General features: G+C 38.1%; 1 pseudogene; it reads right to left on the reverse strand.

The window, feature by feature from the left end:
• The window catches only part of LOC125935198 (glyceraldehyde-3-phosphate dehydrogenase-like), a 20,594-nt pseudogene extending 473 nt beyond the window's left edge, over positions 1–20,121 (reverse strand).
• Positions 20,122–21,447: the final 1,326 nt, after the last annotated feature.

Consider the following 21,447-nt stretch of genomic DNA (forward strand, 5'->3'; position numbering starts at 1 on the left):
CCCAGGATGCCTTTGAGGGCACCTTCTGATTTCTGCTTCACCAGCTTCTTCATGTCATTGCATTTGACAGCTTTCTCCAGCAGAGCAGATCCGTGACTGACACGTTGGTGGTGGGGACACAGAAGGCCATGCCAGTAAGCATCCCATTCAGCTTAGCAAGGGATGACCTTGCTTATAGACTTATTGGCACCAGTATCAGCAGGGACGATGTTCTGAGCAGCCCCTTGGCCATCATGCCACAGCTTTCCAGAGGGGTTGTCCATGGTTTTCTGGGTAGCAGTAATGGTATGGACTATTGTCATGAGTCCCTCTAAGATGCCAAAGTTGTCATAGATGACCTTGGCCAGAGAAGCCAAGCAGCTGGTGGTGCAGGAGGCATTGCCGACCATCTTGAGGGAGTTGTCTTACTTCTCGTGGGTCACGCCCTTCACAAACATGAGGGCATCAGCAGAAGGGGCAAAGATGATGACCCTCTTAGCCTCAACCTCCAGGTGAGTCCCAGCCTTCTCCATAGTGGGGAAGCCTCCAGTGGACTTCACAACACACTCAGCACCAGCATCACCCCATTTGTTGCTGGTGGGCTCTCACTCCTGGAAGGTGGAGATGGGCTCCACTTGTCCATTGAGGACAAGTTTCCCATTCTCGGCCTTGACTGGACAGTGGAATTTGCCATGGGTGGAATCATATTGGAACAAGTAGACAATGTAGCTGACGTCAATGAAGGGGTCATTGCTGGTGACAGTTTCCACTTTCCCAGAGTTAAAAGCAGCCCCGGTGACCTGGTACCCAATACGGCCAACTCCATTTACTCCGACCTTCACCACTGTGACTTGCAGATGTGGCTGGCACTGCACCAGAAGACGCAGCTGTCTGTCAAACGGGGAGGAGCAGAAAGCCTGATTTTGTTGATTTTAGTTATACTCAGTGGTGTGGCAGTTACTATTTAACAACCCTTTCCTGTGGGCCAGTATGGTCTGTGCCAGCACACTTTCCCCCATTTAAGGCAAAGATGTTCAGCTTTCCCTGATATCATTTTGCCTATTGTCACTGACAAAGCCCAAGTTTGTTCAACAATGTATTCACCGAGAAATTTTCCAGCTTTGAAGAGCCCCCTGACCAAGTGAAATTTAATTTGAAATTAGAAATGAGGTCAACAATGTTACTCTACTAAAACAGTGGTTAAGTCCATGGGACTTTTTTATTTTTAAGTCCTTGGGATTTTAGACAGTCAGACTGAAATCCTATTAATTCCTAGAAGACATGATTCTGAGCTTGCCACTTAACCTCTGTAAACCACTTTTCCATATCTCTAAGTTGAACATAATACGAGCGCTGCCTTACTGTTTCATAAAAATTAAACTAAATAATCCATGTAATGTATATCCTGTAATCACCATATGTGCATAGACATACACAGACAAAAAAAAACACTCAAATTACATTATCTACTCTTATTCTTTGAGAAAAACCAGAGTATTTACAGCTATAAACTTCCAAACTAATAGTCTATCTTGTGTAAAAATGAATTCGCTTTCCTGAGTTATTTATAGTGGCACTTGAAATTTATTTTCAAAAATGAACAAGTACATTTAATTTAAAATTAATAAGACCATTATTGTGTATTCATTAAAATTTCATGTGATTATTGGAAGCGTTTATAAGGTACGCAGTGGACTCATTATATAGAGAGACAGTAATTAAGCTTTAATAAATGGAATTTGAAACAATCATTTATAAAAATATATTATTGAATTTGAGACCTCTTATTTTAAAATCTATCTATAGTAGCTATTCACTAGAGGCAAAATAAGAAATTATATGTTTTGTGAATATTTAAACAAATAGAATTAATTTTAGGAATGGAAGACAAAGGGTAAGTCTTCCAGTCAGAGCCAATCTCCTGTCTGCTAGAAAACCATGTTGCAGTCAGGACAGTCTCCTGACTTTCTTTTCTGCATCTTCTCCTTTTTTAATAATCAAGGTCATTACTTAATGATGTCAACAGTGCCTCCTTTCTTCCTGCAAACAGTGACAATAAATGGCAGGTTTGTACACGTGTTGTCACGAAGGTCAGGATATAATTGACATCACTAATAATACCTGGGTGGTTTAATTTAATTTGCAGATAATTTCTCTGGTTTGCTTTTTTTTTTTTTTCCTTATTTGCGATTTTGCAAGGGAAATGGCAATGTCTAATTTCACTTCTTTAAAACATTTGGTCACTCGAATAGCTAAATTATAAATTTCAAGAAGGCACCATGAATATTTTTTTTACAATTTTTCCCCCAGCTACTAGCACAGTGCCTGGAATGTAACTAGGGCGGATTTAATAAAGTTTTCTCAAGTGAACGAATGAATCAATGAATGAACGCACGAATGAACGAATAATGAAAATAGTGCAAAAATGTCTCAGAAATTACTAGAATTGTTCAGAGTAGTACTTTCTTACCTCACTTGTAAGCTCCTTTATTTTTTCTTTAGAGTACTTCTTATAGTGTGACAATACATGTTATATGATTATTTGATTAATGATTACCTCTCCCACTAGATTGTTCTACTAGGACAGGAGCAAGCACTTAGTAAGCACTCAGTAAACAATGATCAAGGAATGAATGGCTCCTGTTTAGGTAGCCCATTAATTAGTAGACATCAAAGTTCTACTTTAAAGTCCTATGCCCCACTTTATATGACAAGAAAACTCTGCAATAAAAGGCAAGTCTAGGGGTGCCTGGATGGCTCAGTTGGTTAAGCATCCAACTCTTGATTTCAGCTCAGGTCATGATCTCACAGTTCATGGTTCAAGTAGTGGGCTCCACACTAAGAGTGCAGCGCCTGCTTGGGATTCTCTCTCTCTTCCTCTCTGTCTGCCCCTCCCCCAATCTCGCTCCCATGCTCGCTCTTAAAATAAACTTTTTTTTAAAAAAAGCAAGCCTATTTGATAGTATTTTGTTAATGTTTATTTATTTTTGAGACAGAGACAGAGTGTGAGTGGGAGAGGGCAGAGAGAGAGAGGGATACACAGAATCTGAAGTAGGCTCCAGGCTCTGAGCCCGACATAGGATGATAATATTTATTATACATTGGCATATGCCCCAAGATTTTCAGTTGTCCTTTATACATGAGAAGTCTTTAGAGATAGAGTTTCATCTCATTTTCTCTGAATAAACATGACATGCAGACCAGCATTTGTATCCTCACGTTTAAAATATTTAATATATATTCTAGAGGTGCTGGGTGGCTCAGTTGGTTAAATGTCTGACCCTTGATTTTGGCTCAGGTCGTAATCTCACGATTTGTGAGTTTGAGCCTGCATGAGGCTCTGCAGTGACAATGCAGAGCCTAGTTGGGATTCTCTCTCTCTCTCTCTCTCTCATGCTCTGCTCCTCCCCCCTCCACTCCTCACTCTCATTCTCTCTCTCAAAATAAATAAACTTAAAAACATTTTTATAAAATACATAACATATATTCTAAAATATACAACATATTATAAATTATAATACTTTAATTTTTTTAATGATTTTATTTTTATTTTTATTTTTGAGAGACAGACAGTGCCAGCAGGGAAGGGGCAGAGAGAGAGGGAGACACAGAATCCGAAGCAGGCTCCAGGCTCTGAGCCGTCAGCACAAAGCCCGACACGGGGCTCGAACTGACAGACTGCGAGATCATGACCTGAGCTGAAGTCGGACGTCCAACTGACTGAGCCAGCCAGGCGCCCCTAAACAGTATTATTTTAAGTGCTCTATTTCTCATCAGCCAAGTAAGCTCCAGTTATTGGTCCAACTACTTTACCTTGTTTTTGAAGGTGGGACCAGTAATATTATAAAACAAAACATGTATCTGGTCAGGTCTCAGTGTGCACCACAAAGGTGTCTGTGATTCGTGGTCCATATGAAACCAAAATATATTCAATATATAGCCCTACATATTGTCAGCGTAACCTTTGGGTCTCTTTTTATGCTCCAAGGGAAAATGCTGTGGAAAACTCCCTATACACAAACCAACAGGCTTTCTCACATATTTCCCTCTCTCTTTTCAAAGGTGAAATAAATTTAATCTGAACACTAAGGAGTCTCTTATGTAAATGTAAATTAACAAATGTAAAGCAACAGTAGCATTAATAATAGCTACCAATTATTAAAGGTCTATTACCTTCTTAGCAGTGCACTAAATCCCTATTCCTTAAAGCTATTCCTCACGACAACACTGAAAATAAACATAAGTCTCATTTTAATATTCTTCTCAAGATTGTGTAGTTAACAAGGGGCACAGCTGGTATGTGAATACAGCATAAGTCCATACGAATACAGCAGAGATTTTCAACCCTGAGGCTGTTGACATTTTAAGCCAAATAATTCTTTGGTGTGAGTGGGGTACCCTGTGCTTCTACCCAACAAATGCCAGTGAATCCCCCTCCCAGCTGCAACAACCAAAAATGTCTCCAGATATTGTCAAACGTCACTTAGAGGGTAAAATCTCCCCCACTCCCTACCCTTCAAAGCCCCACCTATCTCAAGCCATCACCCCCAACCTTGTCCTCCACCCCCATTGAGGACCACTGGAACACAATGCAGTTTCTTCACTATCATTAGGGAATGAAGGGGGGTAAGCCTAAGAGTCCAGCATTCAAATTTAACCTATTTTAGCATGTACTAAAATTGTAAAAACCGGGCATACAGTTATCTGGCAATTTAACCAAAGAAACTTCTACCTTGACAAGATATCCTAGGTAAACCAAACTTTACAAGGTAAGGTATTGTTTATTTTCTTGCGCCTTGTTTGGAAATGCTTCAATTTGGGGAAACGAAAGGAGCAAAATGGACAAAAACAGAAGTATATTGAGGTTTTCATCTGCAAGTTCCATACATTTAAGGAATTCAAGTAGGTTAGTGGAATTAAATCTGTGAGTTAAAAATGAGAGACAGGATTCCACTTCCTGTTTGTTTTCCAATGATTTTTTTGGAAACGGGGTTCACCCTGAAGTAAGAGTCATGAATGCTGTTTCTTCAGGTCCTATATCGTCTCTCACTTCTGTCTAAAGTCAGAGGATCAAAATTGCAAATGATTTTTCTAACTGAAGAAATCAATTAAAAGGATACCTTGGAATTCTGAACAGCAATTGCTGAAGGGTAGTTGTGAAAATGAATTGTTGGCTCATGTTTACTCATTTTGTGAGAACAAATACAACCTTTGTTTCTCACACACAGTATTACACCGCTGTGTTTTGTTTTTGCTTCTGATTTTGGCATTCTTGGTTTCAGGATTCGCTTGAGATTTAAAGACGGATAGTACTGCGTAGTCAGTGACTTTAAGCCACAGCTTTGTCACGCCGTATCAGAGGTGAAGTAAATTTACCTGCTAACAGTAGTCACCAGATTTTTTGTTCCTAAAGAAGACTGTTTAGTTATTCTCCTGCTCCATAAAACAAGTTGTATGTAAATATCTTATATCTCCACAACACCAAGATTGATATAGCATTCCTCTAGAGTCAATGAACCTTAAAAATTAAATATGGGGGCACTTGGCTAGGCTCAGTCAATTAAGCCTCCAACTCCTGGTTTGGGCTCAGGTCACGATCTCACAGTTCATGAGTTCAAGCCCTGCATCGGGCTCTGCACTGACAATGCAAAGCCTGCTTGGGATTCTCTCCCTCCCTCTCCCTTTCTCTCTGCCCCTCCCCTGCTCACATGCGGGCTCAGATGCTCCCTCGTGCTCTCTCTCTTTCAAAATAAATACATCATACACTTTAAAAAAATATTCAAGAAATTAAATATCAATAACAGACTTTCGTTTCCAACCGTGATGAAGTAACTGCTATCAGTGAGCCCTTCTGAGAAAACAACTGTAAAACTGGACTATATATATCTGAGCGATGATTTTCAGGAACTGGACAACAGGCAGCCAGTTGAGAAAAGGAGAGCACGGAAAACCGGCTCCACATTTATCATAGTTTTCTGCCTATGAGCACTTGCTGGAAGGTGCACAGAAGGGGAGACCCCAAGCACAGGCTGGAGGGCAAGACCATCCCAGTTGAGGAGTAAGGTGGTTGTTTGGGTCTGCAGAAACAGCTGACTTTATAAGACAGAGTTGAAAAAAACAGAAAGTCCGAGGGCCCAGAGGTCAGTGTGAGAGTTTGCCTCAAGCTTTTGGCTGAGGACAGGGCCATGTGTGTGAACAGTGACATTCCACAAGTGGAGCAGTACAAAGAGAGACAAGAGTCCTGGCCAAGCCAGGGGCAGGAATGCCACCAAGCACATTTGCCATAGTGCTGAGATCCTCAACGGTCACACCTTACAACTCAGGACTAGGCCCTAGATTGAAAGCCATGACCCAGGACCAAGGTCCAAAGTGAAACAAGCCTCCAAACAAGCCCAACAGGCACAAGATGATCCATTAATAACTGCCTGCCAAAAGAAGAAAAAGAAAGAAAAAACACTGATGTATAAAGAAAGACAATATATTCTGGTGGCAGGAGGGGTAAGGAATTCTAAACGTGTATAAACCTATCAACAAAGCTCAAAAACACGAAAAGAAAAAATGGACAGAATCAAATCCAAAGCACTGGCGGACATGTTTTAAATCATTAACATATCATAAAATGCAGAGTTGAGGCGTTCGTTTGAATTTTGATAATTATGTATGCCCATTCCCATAACTGCCACACATATACACACACAAAAACAAGCTATGGCACATTTTTGTCACCTCAAAAATTTCCTAATACCCTTTTCCAGTCAAATAACTACCACAGTCCCCAACAACAACCCTGATTTCTTTACCATAGATTAGTTTTGTCTCTGGAGTTCCTGTAAATAGAATCATATAGAATGTATTCTTTTTGTGTCCAGTTTTGTTTGCATATATAATGATTAAACATTAAGCTTCAAACCCCTTGTTGCATACACCCATAGCTTTATTGCTATAGACTTTTCCATGTGGGAACATATCACAATTTGTTTATCCATATTCTTTTTGAAGGACATTTGGCTTGTACCCACATTTTATATCCAGTTTTCGCCTATTATGAACAAGGCCACTATAAACATTCTTTTACAAGTCTTTCTGTGAATATGTTTTTATTTCTCTTGAAAAATACCTAAGAATGAAACTGCTAGGTCATAGGATATTTATGTTTAACTTTAAAAAAAATTTTTTTTAAAGTTTATTCGTTTTTCAGAGACAGAGAGAGACAGAGCATGGCGGGGAAGGGGCAGAGAGGGGGAGACACAGAATCTGAAACAGGCTCCAGGCTCTGAGCTGTCAGCACAGAGCCCGGCGCGGGGCTCGAACTCACAGACCGTGAGATCATGACCCAAGCTGAAGTCGGACACTCAACCGGCTGAGCCACCCAGGCGCCCCTATGTTTAACTTGATAAAGAACTGCCAAATATTATTCCAAAGCCCTGGCATTGCTTTAATCTTCCATAGAAGAATGTCGAAGAATTACAGGAGCTCCACGTGTTCACCAATATTGGGCATTTTTATATATAGATACAGTTATAGACACAGAGATAAATATATAGATATAGATATGTTGTTGTTAGATATATAGATATCATTTTTCTGCTATTCTAATAAACGTGAAATGGTATCTCACTGTGGTTTGAATTTTTTCTTTCCTTGATGAGAAATGATGATAAACATCTTATTATGTGTTTAATGAATGTTCATATATCATCTTTTGTGAAGTGTCTATTGACGCAATTTGCACATTTTTAAAATCTGGGACATTCATGCTTCTATGATTGAATTTACAGTGTTCCTTGTATTTTTTTAGGCAACTCAAATGTATGTGTTATAACTATTTTTCCCACTTTCTGGCTTTTATATTAGTTTTATATTTTGTGTTTATTTATTTCACGATGTCTTTTGATGAAACCCACTTTATCAATAATTTCATTGAAAGTTTGTCCTTTTTATGCATCAACCAAGAAATCTTTGACTCCACCAACATCCCAGAGATATTCTCTCTTATTTTCTTATTTTCTTTTTCTAGTGTAAGCATTATGGCTGTGTTTTAACTTTTCAGTAAATTAACCATCACAAATTATTTTATTTATTTTTTCATTGAAGTATAGTTAACATACAGTGTTACATTAGTTTCAGGTGTACAATATAGCGATTCAACAATTCAATACATTGCCCAGTGTTGTCAAGGTAAATGTACTATTAATCCCCTTCATCTATTTTACTCTTCCTCCGCTCACCTTCCCTCTGGCAAGCACCAGTTCATTGTCTGTATTTAAGAATCTGTTTCTTTGTCTTTTTTCTTTGTTCATTAAATTTGTTTCTTAAATTCCACATATGACTAAAACCATACAGCATTTGTCTTCCTCTGATTTATTTTACTTAGCATTATACCTTCTAGCTCCATCCATGTCATTGCAAATGGCAAGATTTCATTCTTTTTTGTGGTTGAGTAGTATTCCATTGTATATATGTACCACATTTTCTTTATTCATTCATCTATGAACGGACACATGGGTTGGTTGCTTCCATCGTTTGGCTACTGTATATATGCTATAATAAACATAGGGGTGCGTCTTTCTTTTTGAGTTAGTGTTTTCATTGTCTTTGGGTACATATCCAATAGTGAAATTACTGGATCATACGGTAATTCTACCTTTAATTTTTTGAGGAACGTCCACACTTGCTTTCCACACTGGCTGCATCAATTTGCATTCGCAGCAGTGCAGAGGGTTACTTTCTCTCTGCGTCCTTGCCAACACATGCCATTTTTTGTCTTTTTGATTCAAGCTATTCTGACAAGTGTAAGGTGATACCTCATTGTGGTTTTGATTTGCATTTCTCTGATGGTTAGTGATGTTGAGTATTTTTTATGTGTCTGCTGGCCATCTGTATATCTTTTTGGAAAAATGTCTACTCAGATCCTCTGCTCATTTTTTAATCAGGCTGTTTGGTTGTTTGGTGTTGAGTTGTGTAAGTTCTTTATATATTTTGAATATTAACCCTTTATCAGATATATCATCTGTAAATATCTTCGCCCATTGAATAGGTTGCCTTGTCATTTTGTTGATGGTTTCCTTTCCTGTGCAAAAGCTTTTTCTTTTTGTGTAGTCCCAATAGTTTATTTTTGCTTTTGTTTCCCTTGCCTGAGGAGACATATCTATAAAAATGTTGCTAAGGCTGATGTCAAAGAAGTTACTGCCTATGTTTTCTTCTAAGAGTTTTATGGTTTCAGGTCTCGTATTTGGGTCTTTGATATATTTTGAGTTTCTTTTTGTGTACGGTGTCAGAAAGTAGCCCAGTTTTATTCTTTTTTCCCCCCTGTATAATTCATTTTTTTAGAAATTGCCAAACCATTTTCCAGAATGATTTGACAATTTTATACTCTCATTAGCAACATGAGAACTGCATTTACTCCATATCCTTGCCAACATTTTGTATTGTTGGTACTTTCAATTTTAGTCAACAAATGAGTGTTTAACAATATCTCATTGTACTTTCTATCTGCATTTTCCTGATAAAATTTTTTCATGTGATTATTGAACATTTAAAAAATTTATTTTAGAAGGGTATATTCAAATATTGTCATTTCACAAGATTTATTTGTAAAAGTTCGTTACCTCCCTCTCAATTGCCTGCTTGTATCAGAAAGAGAGGTGTTTTCCTTTTTCACTTTTTATTTTTTTAAATTTACGCCCAAATTAGTATATAGTGCAACAATGATTTCAGGAGTAGATTCCTTAGTGCCCCTTACCCATTTAGGCCATCCCGCCTCCCACACCCCCTCCAGTAACCCTCAGTTTGTTCTCCATATTTATGAGTCTCTTATGTTTTGTCCCCCTCCCTGTTTTTTATTATTTTTGTTTCCCTTGCCTTATGTTCATCTGTTTTGTCTCTTAAAGTCCTCATATAAGCGAAATCATATGATTTTTGTCTTTATCTGACTGCCTAATTTCACTTACCGTAATACCTTCCAGTTCCATCCATGTAGTTGCAAATGGCAAGATTTCATTCTTTTTGACTGTCGAGTAATTCTCCATTGTGTGTGTGTGTATACGTGTGTGTGTATATATATGTGTGTGTGTGTGTGTAAAATATATATATTTTATATATGTATATACCACATTTTCTTTATCCATTCATCCATCGATGGACATTTGGGCTCTTTCCAAACTTTGGCTATTGTTGATAGTGCTGCTATAAACATGGGGGTACATGTGTCCCTTCGAAACAGCACACCTGTATCCCTTGGATAAATACCTAGTAGTGCAATTGCTGGGTCATAGGGTACTCCTATTTTTAGTTTTTTGAGGAACCTCCCTACTGTTTTCCAGAGTGGCTACACCAGCTTGCATTCCCACCAACAATGCAAAAGAGATCCTCTTTCTCCGCATCCTCGCCAACATCTGTTGTTGCCTGAGTTGTTCATGTTTTCCATTCTGACAGGTGTCAGGTGGTATCTCATTGTGGTTTTGATCTCATTTTTTGTTTTTTGGATGTTGAGTTTGATAAGTTCTTTATAGATTTTGGATACTAACCCTTCATCTGATATGTCATTTGCAAATATCTTCTCCTATTCTGTTGGTTGCCTTTTAGTTTTGCTGATTGTTTCCTTCGCTGTGCAGAAGCTTTTTATTTTGATGAGGTCCCAGCAGTTCAGTTTTGCTTGTGTTTCCCTTCCCTCCGGAGACGTGTTGACTACGAAGTTGCTGCGGCCTAGATCAAAGAGATTTTTGCCTGCTTTCTCCTCAAAGATTTTGCTGGCTTCCTTCTTACATTTAGGTCTTTCATCCATTTTGAGTTTATTTTTGTGTATGGTGTAAGACGATGGTCCAGGTTCATTCTTCTGCATGTTCCTGTCCAGTTTCCCCAGCACCACTTACTGAAGAGACTGTCTTTATTCCATTGGATATTCTTTCCTGCTTTGTCAAAGATTAGTTGGCCATACTTCTGTGGGTCCATTTCTGGGTTCTCTATTCTGTTCCATTGATCTGAGTGTCTGTTCTTGTGCCAGTACCATACTGTCTTGATGATTACAGCTTTGTAGTATAGCTTGAAGTCTAGGATTGTGATGCCTCCTGCTTTAGTTTTCTTTTTCAAGATTGCTTTGGCTATTTGGGGTCTTTTCTGATTCCATACAAATTTTAGGATTATTTGTTCTAGCTCTGTGAAGAATGCTGATGTTACTTTGCTAGGGATTGTTCTGAATATGTAGATTGCTTTCTATAGTATCGACATTTTAACAATATTTGTTCTTCCTATCCAGGAGCATGGAATCTTTTTCCATTTTTTTGTGTCTTCTTCAATTTCTTTCATAAGCTCTCTATAGTTTTCAGTGTATACATTTTTTACCTCTTTGGTTAGATTTATTCCTAGGTATTTTATTTTTTGGTGCAACTGTAAATGGGACCAATTCCTTGGTATCTCTTTCTGTCACTTCATTGTTGGTGAATAGGAATGCAACTGATTTCTGTGTGTTGATTTTATATCCTGCAACTTTGCTGAATTCAGGAATCAATTCTAGCAGTTTTTTGGTGGAATCTCTTGGGTTTTCCATATAGAGTATCGTGTCATCTGTGAAGAGTGAAAGTTTAACCTTCTCCTGGCTGATTTGGATGCCTTTTATTTCTTTGTGTTGTCTGATTGCAGAGGCTAAGTCTTCCAATACTATGTTGAATAACAGTGGTGAGAGTAGACATCCCTGTCTTGTTCCTGACCTTACGGGGAAAGCTCTCAGCTTTTCCCCATTGAGGATGATATTAGCATTGGGTCATTCAAATATGGTTTTTATGATCTCGAGGTATGATCCTTCTATCCCTACTTTCTTGAGGGTTTTGTCAAGAAAGGATGCTGTATTTTGTCAAATGCTTCTCTGCATCTCTTGAGAGGGTCACATGGTTCTTGTCCTTTCTTTTATTGATGTGATGAATCACGTTAATTGTTTTGCAGATATTGAACCAGCCCTGCATCCCAGGTATAAATCCCACTTGCTTGTGGTGAATAATTGTTTTAATGTATTGTTGGAGCCGTTTGGCTAATATCTTGTTGAGGATTTTTGCATCCATGTTCCTCAGGGAAATGGGTCTATAGTTCTCCTTTTTAGTGGGGTCTCTGTCTGGTTTTGGAATCAAGGTAATGCTGGCTTCACAGAAAGAGTCTGGAAGTTTTCCTTCCATTTCTATTTTTTTGGAACAGCTTCAAGAGAATAGGTGTTATCTCTTCCTTAAATGTTTGGTAGAATTCCCCCGGAAAGCTATCTGGCCCTGGACTCTTGTTTTTTGGCAGATTTTTGATTACTAATTCGACTTCCTTACTGGTTATGGGTCTGTTCAAATTATCTGTTTCTTTCTGTTTCAGTTTTGGTAGTGTATATGTTTCTAGGAATTTGTCCATTTCTTCCAGATTGCCCCTTTTATTGGCATATAATTGCTCATAATATTCCCCTATTATTGTTTTTATTTCTGCTGTGTCGGTTGTGATCTCTCCTCTTTCATTCTTGATCTTATTTATTTGGGTCCTTCCCTTTTGCCTTTTGATCAAACTGGCTAGTGGTTTATCAATTTTGTTAGTTCTTTCAAAGAACAAGCTTCTGGTTTCATTGATCTGTTCTACTGTTTTTCAATAGCATTAATTTCTGCTTTAATCTTTATTATTTCCTGTCTTCTGCTGATTTTGGGTTTTATTTGCTGTTCTTTTTCCAGCTTCTTAAGGCGTAAGGTTAGGTTGTGTATCTGAGATCTTTCTTCCTCCTTTAGGAAGGCCTAGATTGCTATATACTTTCCTCTTATGACTGTCCTTGCTGCGTCCCAGAGGTTTTTGGTTGTGGTGTTAAGGCCCAGTTTTATTCTTTTTGCATGTAGATATCCAACATAATAAATTACTTTTGTATAAAAATTTAAGATAGAGGTCAAGGTTTCTTTTTCTCACTGATATCCAGGTATTCTGGTTATGTTTGTTTTTGTTTTTTAAAAAAAGTCTTTGCTTTGGAGGCACCTGGATGGCTCATTTGGCTGAGTGTTTGACTCTTGATCCCAGCTCAGGTTTTGAACTCAGAGTTGTGAGTTTAGGCCCCATGTTGGTTTCCACACCCAGAGTGGAGCCTACTTAAAAAACAAAAAAAGACTGATTTTTCATTGATTTAATTTAATATTTTGATCAAAGACCGACTGGCTATGCACGCATTTGCACAGTCATACTGTTCTATTTCTTAATTTACTTTTCTTTTTCGTTGCCTTATTATTCTATCCTCATTTATATACAAATGTGTATCTGTATGTTTATTATATACACATATGGAAATATGAATATACATCACATACATATATTTTCTGGATTCTCTAATCCCTGCTGTTAATCTATTCATCTGAACATACTTATGATGCATTGTCTTACTTCCTAGGGATTTATAGTCAATCTTCAGGCCAAGTACTGTTAAGTCCTCCAACTTAGTTCTTTTTTGAGATTGATTGGGCTGATCTACATTGTTTGCACTTCTGTATATATTTTGGAAACGCCCTATTTATTTCTTCAAAATAGCCTGCTGGGATTTTGATAGAAATTGGATCTATAGATCAGTTGAGGTACAACAGAGAACAATATGACTCCACCAATTCATGAAGAGGATATTATATATTTATTTAGGACTTCTGTAATTTCTCTCAGCTATGTTTCATAGTTTTCCATGGAGAGATCTAACATAACTTTCATTAGATCTACTACTTAGGATTTGATGTTTTTAAATATAATTATGAGGGTATTAATTTTTAACTTACTTTACAGATGGTTTGTTGAAAGTATATAGAAATGTAATTGATTTATGTGTTAATATTATATTCTTGATCTTTCAAAATACCCTTTTCAGTTTAATCATTTTTCTTATAAGTAGCACAGAGTCTTCTAGAACCACAATCATATCATTCTCAAATAATGACAGTTTTACTTCTTGTTTTCCAATGTGTACTTTTTTTATCTTGTTTTTCTACCCTATTGAATTGGTAGGGACTTCTAGCAAAAGTTGAATAGAAATAGTGAGAACAGATATTTTTGCTTTTTTTCAAAATTTAAAGGAAAAGGATTAATGTTTTAATATTAAGTATGGTATTAGCCATAGATTTCCCATAGATGCCTTTCACCATACTAAGGCACTGCCCTTTTGTTACTTGATGAAAGGTCACGAAGCAGTTTCAAATTTTGTTATGTGTTTTTTTTTTACATACAATGGAAGATTACACAAATTTATTTTATTTTGTTAATAAGATGAATTATAATGACTGATATTCAAATGGCAAATCAAGCTCATTCATTCCTGGAATGAACTCATTGGTCACATATTAACCTTTCCACGTGTTATTAGATTTGATTTGCTAAATTTTTAAAGAGAATTCTGTATCTATATTCATAAAAATTTTGTCTGAAATTTTATTTTATTATTTTTGTCTTTGAGAAGTTTTAGTATTTAGGTGACCTTGGTCTTAGAAACACAAAACCACAAAAAGAATTATGAAGCCTTCCTCTATTGTTATTTTTCTGTAAGAGCTTGTATAGGCTGTAATTATATCTTTTAAAAATATTTGGTAGGGGGCACCTGGTTAAGTGTTCCACTTCAGCTCAGGTCATGATCTCACAGCTCATGAGTCTAAGCCCCACATTGGGCTCTGCACTGAAAGCATGAAGCCTGCTTTGGATTCTCTGTCTCCCTTTCTCTCTGCAGCTCCCCCACACCACCTCAAGATAAGTAAATAAACATTTAACAAAATATTTGGTAGAATTCTCAGGGTAAGAATTCAAGAATGGACAGTTAATTGCAGGGAGAGAGGAGGGAATTCGTCATCAAGAATTCAACTCCTTGAGTAAATACGGCACTAATCATACTTTCTATTTCTTTCTATGTTAATTTCTGCAATATATGTCTTTCCAGGAACTTGTCCATTCATCCAAATTGTAGAATTTATTGGTATAGAATTATCCATAATATCCTATTGTTTTCATTCTATTGTCTATTGTATATATACCTACTGATGCCTTCTTTCTGATTCCTGAGGTTGATGATGTGCGTGTTCTCCTTCTTTTTTTCCCTTGATTAGTCTTACTAGGGATTTAAAATTTTAATAATCTTTTTAAAAGTCCAACTTTTAACTTTGTTAGAAAAACAAGAGTAAAAAAACTTAAAATAAGTAGAATGAAGGAAACAGCAAAAATAATAAATGGAAATCAATGACAAGGAAAAGACCACAGAGAAAACTTGAATAAAGCCAAATATTAATACTTTTAAAATTTTTTAGACATTGAAAAATACCTAGTAAGACTGATCTAGAAAAAAGGACAAAAATTCAAATTACCAGTATCAGGGCTAATCGCTACATATACTACCAATGTTACAAAGGACCTTTTTAGCAATAAAATTGACAGCTAAGAAAATGGACAGCTGCTCAAAATACACAAATTGCCAAAGTGACACAAGAATAAAGAACATTTTTAAATCGCAATCTATCTGCTAAAAATTGAGTTTTTACTTAAAATCTTTCCAGTTCGAAAGTGTCATGTGTGAATTCTACCAAATATTTAAGGAGAAAAAAAGTTAATTCAAGCGATTTCTCTAATGAATTCTGTCCAATATTTGGGGGGAAAATCCATTCTTATACATACTTGGGAAAAAAAATTTAAAGAAAAAAAATACAGGAGGACACATTTCCTAACGTTTTTGTGAGGTTTACTTAACCCTGACACTAAACCCAATGAAGATATTACAAGAAAAATAACTACAGACAAGTATCTCTCATGAACACAGAAATCCTCAACAAACCATTAGCAAATCCTATCTGGAAGTATATACAAAGAATAACATAACGTGACCAAGTGAGATTTATCCCAGGGATGCAAAATTAATTTACCATTTGTATAAACTGATGTCATTCACCATATAAACTGAATAAAAGGGAAATCACATGAGTACCTCAATATACGCAGAAAAGTTCTTAGCAAAATTTGGCACCCGTACATGATAAAACCTTTTATCAAACTAGAAATATAAAGGAACTGCCATAAATTAATAGAGGACACGTATTTCCTAAAAACATCTACAGCCACCATTACACATAATGGTGAAACAGTGAATTCTTTCTCCCTTCATACTGTGAATACCGCCAGGATCTGACTTTTAACAAGTCTATGTGGCGTTGTACTAGAGGTCCTTAGCCAAAAATTTAATCAAGAAACCTAAATGAAAGCTATAAGGATTGAAAAAGAAATAAAACTATACTTTATCCAATCTTGTGTTGTGGGATATTGGAGTACTACATTTATAATGTAGAATGCTACTGTCAATAGGAAAACCAAATGGATTATACATACAACATAAATAAATCTCAAAAACTTTGCAATGAGTAAAGAGAAGCCAAATACAAGAGTAGGTACTACACTATTTCATTTATGTGGATTTCGAGAACAAGCAACCTAGAGCAAAAGATTTCAGAATAGTGGTTGCTTTCAGGAGAAGCATTGCTTTCTCTTCTGGGGCTGGAGAAGGGCACACGGAAATCAGGGGTTGTGGGAATGTTCTTTACTTTGATAGTGCTGTTGGTTACATGGTTGTGTGCCTTTCTCAAAACTCATTAAACCATGCCATTTAAGGTTTATTTTAACGATGTAACCTCTCCCTTGACAAAAAATTTAAATAAAATGCCCAAAGATGTTAATAAATCACGCAAAATGAATCTGTTGTGACAGCGGTCGAGATAGCAGTTACACAGTGCCAGGAATTGTGACTTGAGAGAGAAATGAGGCAGCCTCTGCAGGACTGGTAAACGTTCTGTGTTTCAATCTGGGTACGGTTTGTGTGCCAATATGTTTACTTTGTACAACTTCAATACGCTGATGATACAGGCATTTTTTAATGTGTTCACTATAATTAGCATTTAAAATTTGGATGCCAGTCATCACAAAAGTCCTCTCCATCAATTCCTAGTTAGAAATGCATATAGTGCGCCATTGATACAATGGGATGGAAAGAGATGGCTGGCTGTACCACCCTATCATGCATAATAACCTCCTCGTGGAAATGCTTTAACCTGTTACTATGACAGCATGCTTTGACTCTGGCATTCACAGAGAATAAATCTTTTCCATTTAATCTGTCCAGTTGCTTTGTTATTAAAGATGACAAGGAAGCAACAGCGAGCATCGCTAGAGAAATCACAGCCATATACATCTGTCACATTATAATACAGTGGGATCGGAGATCATTCAGGAGTGTCATAATTATAATTTCAGAAAACCAAATGCTATTTATGTGATAACATCCACCTGTATCTCTTTAACTTGTATTTTCAATTTACTGCCTGTTTACATCGATTCAAAACCGAATTCCTGCCTGTCATTAAATACTATGTAAATAAGTTAGGCCTAACTGTGAAGGATCAGAAGCTAACAGGGAAACTTCAGCATCTGGGGCCAGAAGATTCTATTTTAACAACACGCATATGGTCCTTGAAGCGTAGCTCAAGCATTTTGATAGACATGCCAAGATTCAACGAAGGAGACAGACTTTTACCACAGATGAAACTATCTCGCAGTGAAAGAGAACAGATTAATGGAAGTGTCAGGGTTCTTTGGTTGCAATCTACAGAAATTTGTTCTGGCTAACACATGCAAAAAGAGAGAGAATTCATCATAAATAGATTTGGGAATTGCTCACTGGATTAAGGTGAGGAAGGACAACAAGGCACCTGTGAGGCTTTGAAAATGGGCACTGATGGAAATATGTATTGGAGACCGCTTGGCCCCACCTCATATCCTCTTGGGTCAATCTTCTATTCGGCCATTGCTACCGAACACAATTACCCAGGTATAATGTGACAGTCTCTTCTGTACACTGTCTTCTCTGCCCCAGAGTATGCTTGTGAGAGCCACTCATGCACATGCACAAAAACATGGAGATGGGAAGGAAGAGCAACTCATGTGGCAATTAATGGGACATCAGCTGCCGGAAAAAAAAAATATTACCATCTTCCATCCCCCAACTGGGTAATTTTGAGCTGCTTTTCACATGGTACCCCATATGGTCCCCAGCAAGATTAAATCTCAATTGCCTATGGCAGTGATCAACTTGAACATGAATCTCTGAATGAACTCTCCCTCCTTCCCTGTTTTAGCCTCTCTGTCCTCCGCATCTGTTGCTTGGAACCACTTCCGAAGACATACTTCCTGCCCACAAGCCCTGTGCTAGGCTCTACTCTTGTTCTTTCAGGAACATGTCAGCTAAAACAAAATTATATGGAGGGCCCTGTGGCTGCCACAGGAGGTAACTTTCAAATCTATTCAGTCATTTTTGTTCCTCTGCCTATGATTCAAATCCTGAGAGAGAGCACACATTTGGTCAAGGTTGAATCCCATGCCTATCCTATACATATGAATGCTAAGTCACGATAGATAGTCCCTCAGAGAGAAAGAGGTAATTTGTGGAAGGAAGGAAGGAAGGAAGGAAGGAAGGAAGGAAGGAAGGAAAGGAAGGAAGGAAGGAAGGAAGGAAGGAAGGAAGGAAGGAAGGAGAGAGGAAGAAAGGAAAAAAAGAGGAGAAAAGTTACCCTTCCTGTATCTTTCTGTGTATCCAAAATATGGCATTAAAAACCTGAGAAGCAGGACACCTGGGTGGCTCAGTTGGTTAAGCATCCAACTTTGGCTCAGGTCATGATCTCAACGTTCATGAGTTCAAGCCCCACATTGGGCTCTGTGCTGACAGTGCAGAGCCTGCTGGGGATCCTCTCTTTCCCTTTCTCTCTGCCTCTCCTCCCCTGTGTCCTCTCTCTCTCTCTCTCTCTCTCTCTCTCTCTCTTTCTCTCTCTCTTTCTCTCAAAATAAACAACCTTCTTTAAAAAACACAAAAATTGTTTTTAAAAATTAAAAAACTAAAAAGTAAAAACATGTGAAGCAAACTTAGCAAAGTGAAATTATTTAAATTCTATTCCTAAATTAACAGCACATATAATATCATATTTACAATGAATTTATTTCCCTGAGTGTTTGAAATTACAGGTCACTTATACTTATGGTGATTGATAAAAATTCATCAAGAATCTGAGGATGATTAGATGAGAACCTCACACCCTACTCATTGCTGCCAGAGAGGAGCCAAGCCTTCTAAACAAGATGGAGTAAACACGTTGCATCGTACCAGTCTCACTAACTACAACTAAACACACTGAACAAAATACACACAGCGATTATCAGGAGACCGTGAGAGGCAGACAAGGCAGACTGGCTAAGGACCTACAGACTTAAGGAACAATGGGGTAGTGAGTTTACTGGTTTGCTTTGGTTTTGTCTCCTTTATTTCTTGGCCTTCACACTAGAGCAGCCTACAACCTGAAACACAAAGCAATAAAGCAATGCAAAGATTAGAGGCTGCCCTTTGCCTGGGTGGCTCAGCCGGTAAAGCTGCAGACTTTGGCTCAGGTCATGATCTCGGGGCTCATGAGGGGCTCTCTGATGTCAGCACCGAGCCTGCTTTGGATCCTCTGTACTCCCCGTCTCTCTGCCCCTCCTTTGCTCATGCATGCACATGAATGTGCATGCGAGCTCTCTCTCTCTCTCTCAAAAATAAATATTAAAAAATAATAAAAGAGAGCCTGCCCTTCTCAGGTCATGATCTCGTGGTTCATGGGTTCGAGCCCCACGTCGGGCTCTGTGCTGATAGCTCGGAGCCTGGAGCCTGCTTCAGATTCTGTGTCTCCCTCTCTCTCTGTCCCTCCCAGACTCATGCTCTATTTCTGTCTCAAAAATAAATGAACATAAAAAAAATTCAAGAGAGCCTGCCCTTGCTAGCCAGAGCATGGAGAGGAAAGCACCCCTTAGGACAGACCCTTTGGACCAAACCTCCCCTGCTACAGGGAAACACCGCAGAAGAAACTGCTGTCTCTCTTCTCATCAGGCATTGGCAGTGTCTGTGGAGCAGAGCCTGTCACATCCCCACACTGCACCAATGAAGAAGAGGCTGCAGTGTCCCTCCTCCTGCCCACCTCTCCCTGGGTGCTGTGGATACTGCGGCGTAGAATCCTGTCAACAAACCCCACTATGCAGTACCTACAGAAGAGGCTGAGCCCTGTCCCCTACCTCATCCAACAGCCCGTCTTGCTCTACATGAATATAAACAGGAACCATGTCTACAGTCCTTGCTGTGCACCAAGGAAAGATCAGCCAAGGGGAGGCACTCCACCTTCTCCCAGTCAGACTAGGGAGATCAGGAGATCAGAATGAGCAGAACAGTGAGCTGGGTACACAGATTCTTCTATCTCAGCATAAACTCGGTCACACCCCCAACCAACCCATGGGTGAAACTGACTAGCAGCAATAGAGCAAAAGCTTTGAAAAGTGAACTGCGGTATGGAATACCACTCAAGTTTCAAACCGGCCTCAGCAGCACACGAGCAGGATAAGCAAAATCACCGAGCAAAAGTTTAAAAACTAAACTGACGTCGGAACTATGACCCACCTACAAAAGTAGGTCACGCTTCCTGAACCTAATCAGGTCTGTTGCCTGGTACAATAGAATATTTAAGTAGCACACAGAGTATCATAACCTAATACTTTAAAAGTCCAGAACACAATCCAAAATTATGTGTCAGACCAAGAGCCAATAAATCCTCAACTCAAATGACAACCGATAATCATCAGATGCCAATATTGAGATAATCCAAATGCTGGAATAATCTGACAAGAATTTTAAAGCCGTTATAAAAATGCTCCATCAAGAAATTACACTCTTGAAACAAATGGAAAAATAGAAAGCTCCAGCAAAGAAATGGAAGATATGACTAAGAATCAAATAAAAATTTTAGAACTAAAAATATACCAACTGAAGTTGAAAACCTCCCTGGATGGGCTCAGGAGCAGAATGGAAATAAACAGAGGGGGCAGAAATCAATAAACATAAAGAAAGATCAATAGAAATTATGTAATCTGAATAAAGAGAAAATAGACTAAAAATATAAAGTACAGAGTCTCAGGGTACCTGGATGGCTCAGTCAATTAAGATTCCGACTTCGGCTTAGGTCATGACCTCACGAGTTCGTGGTTCGAGCCCAATGTCGGGTTCCATGCTAACAGCTCAGAGCCTGGAGCCTGCTTCTGGTTCTGTGTCTCCCTCTCTCTCTGCCCTGCTGGCTCACACTCTGTCTCTCTCTCTCTCAAAAATAAACAAACTTAAAAAAAATTTTAATAAAATAAAATAAAGTACAGAGCCTCGTGAATAGTGGGGCAATAAGAAAAGATCTATCATTTGTGTTACTGAGGTCCCAGAAGGAAATAAGGAAGAGGCTGGGACTAAAAGAAAAATATTTTAAAAACTAGTAGCTGAAATATTCGCAAATTTGAAAAATGACATAAATCTACAAAAAAAAGAACAATAGTAAATAGGATAAATGCAAAGAAATACATCCTCTGATATATCATAGTCAAAATTCGCAAAACTAAAAAATTAAAGAGAAA

Source organism: Panthera uncia, assembly GCF_023721935.1.
Source record: "Panthera uncia isolate 11264 chromosome A1 unlocalized genomic scaffold, Puncia_PCG_1.0 HiC_scaffold_17, whole genome shotgun sequence".
Taxonomy (NCBI): Eukaryota; Metazoa; Chordata; class Mammalia; order Carnivora; family Felidae; genus Panthera; species Panthera uncia.